We start from the raw sequence: 11,110 nt of genomic DNA, 5'->3' as shown, positions 1-11,110 counted from the left end.
CGGCGACCTACCTCCTGGAGGTTTTTGGGTGGGTTTCGGACATGTGGGTGGTTGGTGGTGAAATGGTACCTGGTATGTTTAAATGTAAATAATTGCCCCTGTGTGGGAAAAGTTTGTATTTACCTTTTTCTCTTGTCTTTGCAGCCCGAGGACGTGCTGATGATAACTAAGGGGGAATGTGGCGCCCCTGACCTGGTCAGGCACCACAGAGTATTGCACCCATGCGGGGACAATGCTTCCAGGTAATTTCCAAAGGCCAGGATGAGGTGCACACACAAACAGATAGTGACCAGGTCTCCCACACCACAAGAAGGGACCCTTGGGTAGCCAGTAGGGGGTTAACTTTCAATTCCCAGCTAGGGGTGTGTTCAGAGGCTGGTTGCTAGGAAGCAGGGCAGAGAGGAAGTGAGAGTGGTCTGGAGCTGGAGGTGGAAGGGAGCAGAGGGGCTCTCGTGTCAGACGGGTCCTGAGGAGTGCAGTAGCTGAAAGCGGAGGAGAAAGGGCACCGTGGGTCGGCCTGAAAGACACCCAGAGAGAGAGGGGTGGCTGAGTACGGAGATCCTGGTATCCGAGCACGCAAGGGGAAACAGATCCCCAGTACAGGCAGCAAATCATCCAGAGCTGCTTAACCTACAGGTGGGGGGTACTTTATGCCCTCACCACTACTACACAGAGCTCGAGCCAAGCAGCAATCACCAGGCCCATAAGGGGACAGGGCCAGAAGCCATCCCACCAAGGCCATGCTGCCGGCAGATGGGCCAGAGAGAGGGGAGCAGGGTAGTAACAGCTTCCCTGGAGGAGTCCTACCACGCTTCAAGCAAGGGATCCTCCCAAACAGAAAGAGTGCAAGGAGGGCGAGCGGACAGCTACCCTCAGAACGGCCTCCTGGAATTCCTGGTTCCACCTGGTTATCACAGTGTCGCCCGGGCATCTCACCGTGACCTCTAAACAGTGAGTAAACACGTTAAAAGACTTCTTGGACTGTGTTTGAGTCATTCTGCGACCTGTGGTCCCACCCACATACACAGGGACCTGGGGCTTGCCTTACTCTCAGGAGGCTATTACAACCTACTGCACCCACCATCAGCCCCAGGCATCCCTTAACCTGCAGTGGCGGTCCGCACTGACCGCAATTCTGAGAGTGGCGTCACGACGAATCCCAAAACGAAGGTTCCCTACCTGTGACCAGACCGTCCCATCCCGTGGAGTCCCTAAGGGTAATACCCTGCTGCACCGCACCTGTAGGGCTTCACACATACATAGTGGAACCACACATAGTGTGAACACGGAAAAGAACTGGGAGTTAGAAAAAATGTGCACGGCCCAATGCTGCACTTGATTACGGCTCACTATTCACTATAAGATGTCTTGTATCTAACATCCCACTCTCACTCATCAGCACTCTATAGGTTTGTATAAGGTATGCACTTACACATCCGGTCCTCCATAGGTTTTTCCACTTATGTAACATTATCACTATCTATGTGTATATGATCTCTCATAACTCATACCCTAGTAGTCAAATACAGCCTCCCCCTCCCCCCTCCCCTTCTCCCTTTCCATCAATAATTTTGCCAGTACAAAATTAGTTTACATTAGGCCAGTTGATCAGACATGACAAATATCATAGTATCATAGTTTCATAGTTTTTAAGGTTGAAGGGAGACTCTAAGTCCATCTAGTTCAACCCGTAGCCTAACATGTTGATCCAGAGGAAGGCAAAAAAAAACCCAATGTGGCAAACAAGTTCTAATGGGGAAAAAATTTCCTTCCTGATTCCACATCCGGCAATCAGACTAGTTCCCTGGATCAATACCCTGTCATAAAATATAACATCTCCAGCTTCTTCCATCGGAAGTGTCCGGCACCATCATGGTACGCTTGTAGAACGGTGGGCACATTAGCTTGGGGAATCACTAACTGGCGGATTTTCTCATGAGTCTTCGGGTTAATCAGCTCACGGTACAACTTCCCCTGGTGTAGATACAACAGGGTCCGTTCTCGCCACAGGCGCTGGGCTTCAGCCGGGGTGGCAGGGTCTATTCCAGCAGCACCTTGCTCCACCAGGAGGGAGCGGTTCTATTGGAGTGGGATGCGGGAGTCTGTAGAGGCCTGGTGCCGAGAGTGCGGTCCTTGCACGCTGAGAAGGAAGGCAAACAAAAATATCCATGAGGAAAGAGTGTGAAGCTTCAATAGTAAATGTAACATGACTACGCAGTCTCACAATGTATATAAGTAGAGTGTCCTGTATGGGCCTCTATCAATTGAAAAAACATGCAAACCACTAGAGGAATAATGAAAAAACAGGAGGACAAACGTGGTTGTATTGCAAAAATATATATCAAAATTTATTCATTCATCTACAGTTAGATGCAGCACATAATTGTGCAGTGCAAAAAGACAGAGGGCACCTTGGCACCGGACAAGAATGATCATAGGGATTCACATGGCAAGTACAAAGACAAATAAGATATAAATCATAACATACAGATTACAAGGTTTGTTGCCAGATGAAACCAGAGAGCAATAGCTGGTGTCCAAACAAAGGTAAATAGAACAGCACACTAGGCCCATCCATATGTCGGGACGTCAGTACATACCAGCGGCTATTTACATCATTACATACAGATTACAAAGTTTGTTGCCAGATGAAACCAGAGAGCAATAGCTGGTGTCCCAAAAAGGGTAAATAGAAGTAAATAGAACAGCACACTAGACCCATCCATGTGTCGGGACGTCAGTACATACCAGCTCTGACGTCCTGACATATTGATGAGTTTAGTGTGCTGCTTTATTTACCCTTGTTTGGACACCAGCTACTGCTTTCTGCTTTCATCTGGCAACAAACTTTGTAATCTGTATGTAAGGATGTAAATAGCCGCTGGTATGTACTGACGTCCCGACACATGGATGGGTCTAGTGTGCTGTTCTATTTACTTCTATTTACCTCTGTTTGGACACCAGCTATTGCTCTCTGGTTTCATCTGGCAACAAACCTTGTAATCTGCATGTAATGATTTACACCTGATTTGTTTTTGTACTTGCCATATGAATACTATTTACCCTTTTTGGGACACCAGCTATTGCTCTCTGGTTTCATCTGGCAACAAACTTTGTAATCTGTATGTAATGATGTAAATAGCCGCTGGTATGTACTGACGTCCCGACATATGGATGGGCCTAGTGTGCTGTTCTATTTACCTTTGTTTGGACACCAGCTATTGCTCTCTGGTTTCATCTGGCAACAAACTTTGTAATCTGTATGTAAGGATGTAAATAGCCGCTGGTATGTACTGACGTCCCGACACATGGATGGGTCTAGTGTGCTGTTCTATTTACTTCTATTTACCTCTGTTTGGACACCAGCTATTGCTCTCTGGTTTCATCTGGCAACAAACCTTGTAATCTGCATGTAATGATTTACACCTGATTTGTTTTTGTACTTGCCATATGAATACTATTTACCCTTTTTGGGACACCAGCTATTGCTCTCTGGTTTCATCTGGCAACAAACTTTGTAATCTGTATGTAATGATGTAAATAGCCGCTGGTATGTACTGACGTCCCGACATATGGATGGGCCTAGTGTGCTGTTCTATTTACCTTTGTTTGGACACCAGCTATTGCTCTCTGGTTTCATCTGGCAACAAACCTTGTAATCTGTATGTTATGATTTATATCTTATTTGTCTTTGTACTTGCCATGTGAATCCCTATGATCATTCTTGTCCGGTGCCAAGGTGCCCTCTGTCTTTTTGCACTGCACAATTATGTGCTGCATCTAACTGTAGATGAATGAATAAATTTTGATATATATTTTTGCAATACAACCACGTTTGTCCTCCTGTTTTTTCACGCTGAGAAGGAAGGACGAGGCCAGCCAGAAGGCGCCCCTACACCCGATCGTTACACATCAACCGCTGGAGCTGGTCGCCCTGGACCATGTAAAGCTCACCCCCAGCCGAAGTGGGTACACCTATGCTCTAACCATAGTAGACCACTATTCAAGGTTCATGGTGGTTGTCCCAGTCAAAGACCTAACTGGTCGTACTGCCGCTAGAGCGTTCCAGGCTTATTTCTGCCGACCACATGGATACCCTGAGAAGGTGCTTACTGACTAAGGCCCGACCTTTGAAGCGGAGGTGTTCCATGAGTTTTGCCAGTTGTACGGCTGCAAGAAGATCCGGTCCACCCCTTACCATGCCCAGACCAATGGCATGTGTGAGAAGATGAACCACTTGGTCCTGAGCCTCCTCAAGACGTTGCCGCTGGAAGAGCGGAACCTGTGGCCGGAGAAGCTACCCGACTTGGTCGATATGTACAACAATATCCCTTCCAGCTCAACGAAGTGCACCCCAGCATACCTGATGAGGGTGTGGCGCCCCTGACCTGGTCAGGCACCACTGAGTACTGCACCCATGCTGGGGACAGTACAATACAGGTGATCCAGAAGGCTGACCGGGGTGTGGAACACAGGCGCATAGTGATCAGGTCTCACACATGTACCCATGAGAGGACCCCTGGGGGTCCCAGGAGGGGGCAAAGCCTATACCTCCACTGGAATAGTGGCAGGGGGTCAAAAGCCTCCATCTCCTCTCAAGGGGTGTGGTGGAGAGTCTGGTTGCTAGGTGGCGTAGGCAAGAACAGGAGAGGAGGAGCAGTGAGTCAGTTAGAGGAGAACTCCAGAGGGCTCAGTGAGGAGCAGACCTGTGGGGTTGATGCTGTCTAACAGCGCCCGCGCAGTGGCTACTGACGGGGGAGAACGGTCAACTAGGAGTGCTACCTGAAAGCCAGTTTCAGCTAGAGAGAAAGCACGGAGTGGGAAGTAAGGAGACTGCTAGAGAGCACCAGGCCCAACCGGGCGGCAGATCCCGAAGCGAAGATAGATCCAGCTTTCTTCTGCTAAACCTGCCGGTGTGGGGCTCTCAAAGCCCACACCACAACACCACAAAAGCCGCAGCCACGTAACCGCAGTGAGGGCCCATAGGTCACAGGAGGCAAGCAGCTGGAGTGGCCTGGTCCGGGGAACAAGCAAACGGCAAACAAAAGGGGGAGAGAGGCTGCAGCATCTTCCCTGGGTGACCCCCATAGGGACTCAAAGTCGGGGTCACCCCAAACCACCAAGGGCTAAGGAAGGCGAGTCAGTAGTCACCCTCATAAAGTCAGCCTGAAGGATACCTGGTTTCCACCTGGTTCATCCCAGCTACGCCCGGGCTACTCACCCTGCCATCAAATGTGAGTAAAGCCCTTGAAAGACAGTTCTGCCTGTGTGAGTCATTCTGCGACTTGTGGTACTACAAACCTACACCGGGCCCTGGGGCTTGCCTCACTCTCAGGAGGCTATTCCAACTAACTGCACACACCATCAGCCCCAGGCGACCCTCAACCTGCAGTGGCGGTCCCTACTGACCGCAATACTGAGAGTGGCGTCACGATCAAAACCGAAGATTCCCTACCTGTGACCAGCACCAGCTACGTGGAGTCCCGGAAGGTATGCACCGATACAACACCTGTGGGGCTTCACATCTGGCGTCACAAACAGGATAAGGACTAGACCTGTTCAGACAGGTGACCATGTGCCTGGGCGGTCCGCTTGAAAAATTGGAAGCGCCGCCATATTGCCACCATGAAAAGCGCGCTGAAAAACAACAGCAGCCCGCGCTGGAAGAAGTTACCGCCCACGAAGAGGTGTGGCTACCCAGAGATCCCCTGCAGAGTTCTGGGCTTGCCAGCGAAGAGAGCGGAAGCGTCCGGAGACGGCGGAGCAGAAGAGAAGCCAGCAGCTTGCTAATGAAGATGGCGTCTGAGAGCAGAGATCCAGAGCCAGGCTCCGCTGCCTGGTGGTGTCGGGAGCTTGCCGAGTTCTGCGATCAACTAGAAGCCAGGGTCGGAAGGCTGATCAGAGAGGGACGCGAGGAGTTCCTATGGATGACCGCGGCGGTTCGGGCCTACGAGGAGAGAGCCGCGCACCGAGTGCCAGATCGGGCGGTGACAACTCAGACCCTGATGCTGCCAACGATGGGTGAGTCGAGTGATGCCCCGGCTAGCGCAAGTGCCCCGACCCCTACTGCCACGCCCGCGGTCCCTGAAGAGGCGCCCGGCGCGGCGACGCTGAACCAGGCCGCAGCCACGCCAGGTGCGGCCCGCCAAGCCCCGGCCGCCGCAACGATGCCCTGCTCGGCCCGCCAAGCCCAGGCCGCCGCAGCGATGCCCTGCTCGGCCCGCCAAGCCCCGGCCGCCGCAGCGATGCCCTGCTCGGCCCACCAAGACCCGGTCCCTGCAGCGATGCCCAGCCCAGCCTGCACAGACCCCATCGCAGCTGCGACGCCGATCCAGGCCGCCGCCATACAGGGCGCGGCCCGCCAAGACCAGGCCGCCGCCATGCCAGGCGCGGCCCGCCAAGACCAGGCCGCCGCCATGCCGGGCGCGGCCCGCCAAGACCAGGCCGCCGCTATGCCAGGCGCGGCCCGCCAAGACAAGGCTGACGTACCATTTACCCCGGCCTGCAAGGCCAGAGCAGACAAGGCTCCCCAGGTTCAGGAAGTCCCTGCTAGGCAATCCCTGGTAGGTGAGGACTCCGCATACTGGCAGCTAAAAGCCGACCTGGAAGCTAAGTTCCCACGGGAGATGGTGGAGCGGTACATGCTCCCTCCGCACACCCCAAAGAGTATCCCGACAGCTCCCGCAGCAACCACGGCAAAGAGTTCCCCACCTGGGCCGGCAGAAAGAAGTCCATCCCCAGCACTGCTACCCAAGGAGTGCCAGGAAGAACTAAGGGGGGGAGGAGGCCAGGAGGTTGAGGGGCTGACTCCAGAGCCATACCCAGAGCCAGAGATGCTGCCTTATTCTCGCTGGGATGAGGAAGACCTGACACCATCTGCAGAAGAAGAACTGCCCAAAAGCCTTACCTGGGAGTTTGTGAGCTGCACCCTACAGAATCCAGCCCGTAAGACACACCGCAACAGAATGCAACTATCCTCTGCACCGTCATCTCCAGAGCAGAGAGAAGTCACCACCAGAGACCTGCAAGAAAAACGAGCCCTGAGAAGGTCCAAAGCCCAGGCCAGAGGACCCCTTTTCAGAGGAGTAGTGGAGGATTTTAATCTGAGAAGTGGATATGGATTCATCGTAGCACCTGGTATCAAAGAAGGGATATTTGTCAACAGAAGAGATGTGAGAGCTCATCTGCCTAGAGGACACCCTGGCAGAAATCTAAAGATGGGAGATTCAGTCCAGTTTACTATGCATCAAGGCGAAAGAGGATTGTATGCCCTGGACGTAACACAAAGTCCTAAAGAAAGAGAAGGAAGACAAAGCAGAGAAAAAGAACCTACGGATGAGACGACCACAGACGACGACAGAGAGCAGGAAAGCAGCAGGTGCCACCGCCATACAGGCTCAAGCCCTGGTAAAGAGGAGTAAAAGTAAAGTAAAGAAAGAAGTTACCAGTTAAAGTTTTGAAAAGTTTTGGTTTGCAACGTTCTCAAGTTCAAGTAATGTGCCCACAAAAACTATTGTGAGAAATAAACCTTAAGGCTATGAACTGGCTATAGCCACAAACTCTCGCAGTGTAAATAGTTACACCAAAGGGCACCACCACCACCAGAGTCAGCCTGTTTAGGGGCTTGGCTCGTCTGCAACCAGGAGGAGCCCGTCCGTATATAGGGCCTTGGCTCACCTGCGACCAGAGAGCACGCCTGTTTATGGGGCCTTGGCTCACCACCACAAAGAGGGTACCTGGTCAGCACCAACTGTGGAGGCCGCCTCTGCATCCTGCCAGAAGAGGCTGAAGGCGCGGATCCACCAGGCCAGGTATACCCTGAAAACCACCAGCCCATGTAAGCCGCCTCTACATCCTGCCAGAAGTGGCTGAAGTCGCGGCCAACGTGAAAGGGTTTTGGGTGGGTTAACGGACTTGTGGGTGGAGGGTGGTGATGTATGGTACCTGGTGCTTTTACAAATGTTTTACATGTTTTAATGTTTTATGCATTTTAAAATGTTGTCTTGCAGCCCGAGGACGTGCTGGTGATAACTAAGGGGGAATGTGGCGCCCCTGACCTGGTCAGGCACCACTGAGTACTGCACCCATGCTGGGGACAGTACAATACAGGTGATCCAGAAGGCTGACCGGGGTGTGGAACACAGGCGCATAGTGATCAGGTCTCACACATGTACCCATGAGAGGACCCCTGGGGGTCCCAGGAGGGGGCAAAGCCTATACCTCCACTGGAATAGTGGCAGGGGGTCAAAAGCCTCCATCTCCTCTCAAGGGGTGTGGTGGAGAGTCTGGTTGCTAGGTGGCGTAGGCAAGAACAGGAGAGGAGGAGCAGTGAGTCAGTTAGAGGAGAACTCCAGAGGGCTCAGTGAGGAGCAGACCTGTGGGGTTGATGCTGTCTAACAGCGCCCGCGCAGTGGCTACTGACGGGGGAGAACGGTCAACTAGGAGTGCTACCTGAAAGCCAGTTTCAGCTAGAGAGAAAGCACGGAGTGGGAAGTAAGGAGACTGCTAGAGAGCACCAGGCCCAACCGGGCGGCAGATCCCGAAGCGAAGATAGATCCAGCTTTCTTCTGCTAAACCTGCCGGTGTGGGGCTCTCAAAGCCCACACCACAACACCACAAAAGCCGCAGCCACGTAACCGCAGTGAGGGCCCATAGGTCACAGGAGGCAAGCAGCTGGAGTGGCCTGGTCCGGGGAACAAGCAAACGGCAAACAAAAGGGGGAGAGAGGCTGCAGCATCTTCCCTGGGTGACCCCCATAGGGACTCAAAGTCGGGGTCACCCCAAACCACCAAGGGCTAAGGAAGGCGAGTCAGTAGTCACCCTCATAAAGTCAGCCTGAAGGATACCTGGTTTCCACCTGGTTCATCCCAGCTACGCCCGGGCTACTCACCCTGCCATCAAATGTGAGTAAAGCCCTTGAAAGACAGTTCTGCCTGTGTGAGTCATTCTGCGACTTGTGGTACTACAAACCTACACCGGGCCCTGGGGCTTGCCTCACTCTCAGGAGGCTATTCCAACTAACTGCACACACCATCAGCCCCAGGCGACCCTCAACCTGCAGTGGCGGTCCCTACTGACCGCAATACTGAGAGTGGCGTCACGATCAAAACCGAAGATTCCCTACCTGTGACCAGCACCAGCTACGTGGAGTCCCGGAAGGTATGCACCGATACAACACCTGTGGGGCTTCACAAGGGCTCACCCCGGTCGGCTACCGGTGGATCTGGACATGGGATTGGAGGCCCCAGAGGCACTCCCTTCGACAGCTGAATGGGAAATTCGGCGGAGGGTGCAGTACCGACAGATTCAAGAGCAGCGCTTCAACCAGAAGGCGTCTGCTGGCCCTTTCCAGCCTGGAGATGTAGGAAGAAAAATGCAGTGAGCGCACAGCATTTTGTTTTTCCCATAGATTTTGCTGGGGAAGGACTGCAGAAAGGTTATGAACAAAAGCTGCACTTTTTTTGCAGCAAAATCTGCGGCAAATCCGCGCCAAATAACCGCAGTGTGCGCACAGAGCTTTAAGGTTGTGATGGGGTCACTATGACTGGTGGCATTGTCCTATGGTTACAGTTCAGTACAGTGTCTGGACAGGAGCACCGTGCAGCAGTGTCAGTGAACTGTGTCAGTGCAGGAGCACCGTGCAGCAGCGTCAGTGTACAGTGTCAGTGCAGGAGCACCGTGCAGCAGCGTCAGTGTACAGTGTCAGTGCAGGAGCACCGTGCAGCAGTGTCAGTGTACAGTGTCAGGGCAGGAGCACCATGCAGCAGTGTAAGTGTACAGTGTCAGGGCAGGAGCACCGTGCAGCAGTGTCAGTGTAGTGTCGGGGCAAGAGCACCGTGCAACAGTGTCAGTGTACAGTGTCAGTGCAGGAGCACCGTGCAGCAGTGTCAGTGTACAGTGTCAGGGCAGGAGCACTGTGCAGCAGTGTAAATGTACAGTGTCAGGGCAGGAGCACCGTGCAGCACTGTAAGTGTACAGTGTCAGGGCAGGAGCACCGTGCAGCAGGCGTCAGTGTACAGTGTCAGGACAGGAGCACCGTGCAGCAGTGTCAGTGTACAGTGTCAGCGCAGGAGCACCGTGCAGTAGTGCTAGTGTATAGTTTCAGGGCAGGGGCACCGTGCAGCAGTGTAAGTGTACAGTGTCAGGGCAGGAGCACCGTGCAGCAGTGTCAGTGTAGTGTCGGGGCAAGAGCACCGTGCAGCAGTGTCAGTGTACAGTGTCAGTGCAGGAGCACCGTGCAGCAGTGTCAGTGTACAGTGTCAGGGCAGGAGCACCGTGCAGCAGTGTAAATGTACAGTGTCAGGGCAGGAGCACCGTGCAGCACTGTAAGTGTACAGTGTCAGGGCAGGAGCACCGTGCAGCAGGCGTCAGTGTACAGTGTCAGGACAGGATCACCGTGCAGCAGTGTCAGTGTACAGTGTCAGCGCAGGAGCACCGTGCAGTAGTGCTAGTGTATAGTTTCAGGTCAGGGGCACCGTGCAGCAGTGTCAGTGTACAGTGTCAGGGCAGGAGCACCTTGTCAGGTGCGCCGGGTGCTGATGCCGACCCTGTTCAGAAGTTAGAGTCAGTTCAAAGGTGGTAACTAGCCCCTCCTGAGCTGTATGTGCCCCTCCTAAGCTGTATGGGCCACTTAGAACTGAATGTCCCCTCATGAGCTGTATGTGCCCCCTAGAGCTGTGTATGCCTCCCTGAGCTCTATGGGCCCCTTATAGCTATATTTGCCCCTCAACTAAGCTGTCTGAGCTCCCAGAGCTGTATCCCACCCACCCCAGTAATGTGTTTGCCCTCCAGAGCTGTATGCCCCCAGTAATGTATATGCCCCACAGTAACGTGTATGACCCCAGTGCTGTCTGTGCCTTGGTTATATCTCACTGCTACAAAATATATATTTATATATATTGAGGCTTTGACTTCATCATTATTTATAATTAGTGATGAGCGAGCATGCTTGTAACTACTCGGTACTCGCACGAGTATCGCTGTACTCGGGCTGCTCAGCGGGGACCGAGTAATCTCGCGATACTCGTGCTGTACTCGTGGTCTTCATTTCTGCATGTTGGCGCTCTTTTGAGAGCCAGCCCTCATGCAGGGATTGGCTGGCAGACCACTG

Source organism: Anomaloglossus baeobatrachus, unplaced genomic scaffold, assembly GCF_048569485.1.
Source record: "Anomaloglossus baeobatrachus isolate aAnoBae1 unplaced genomic scaffold, aAnoBae1.hap1 Scaffold_338, whole genome shotgun sequence".
NCBI classification, from domain to species: Eukaryota; Metazoa; Chordata; class Amphibia; order Anura; family Aromobatidae; genus Anomaloglossus; species Anomaloglossus baeobatrachus.
This window is presented reverse-complemented; position numbering follows the sequence as displayed.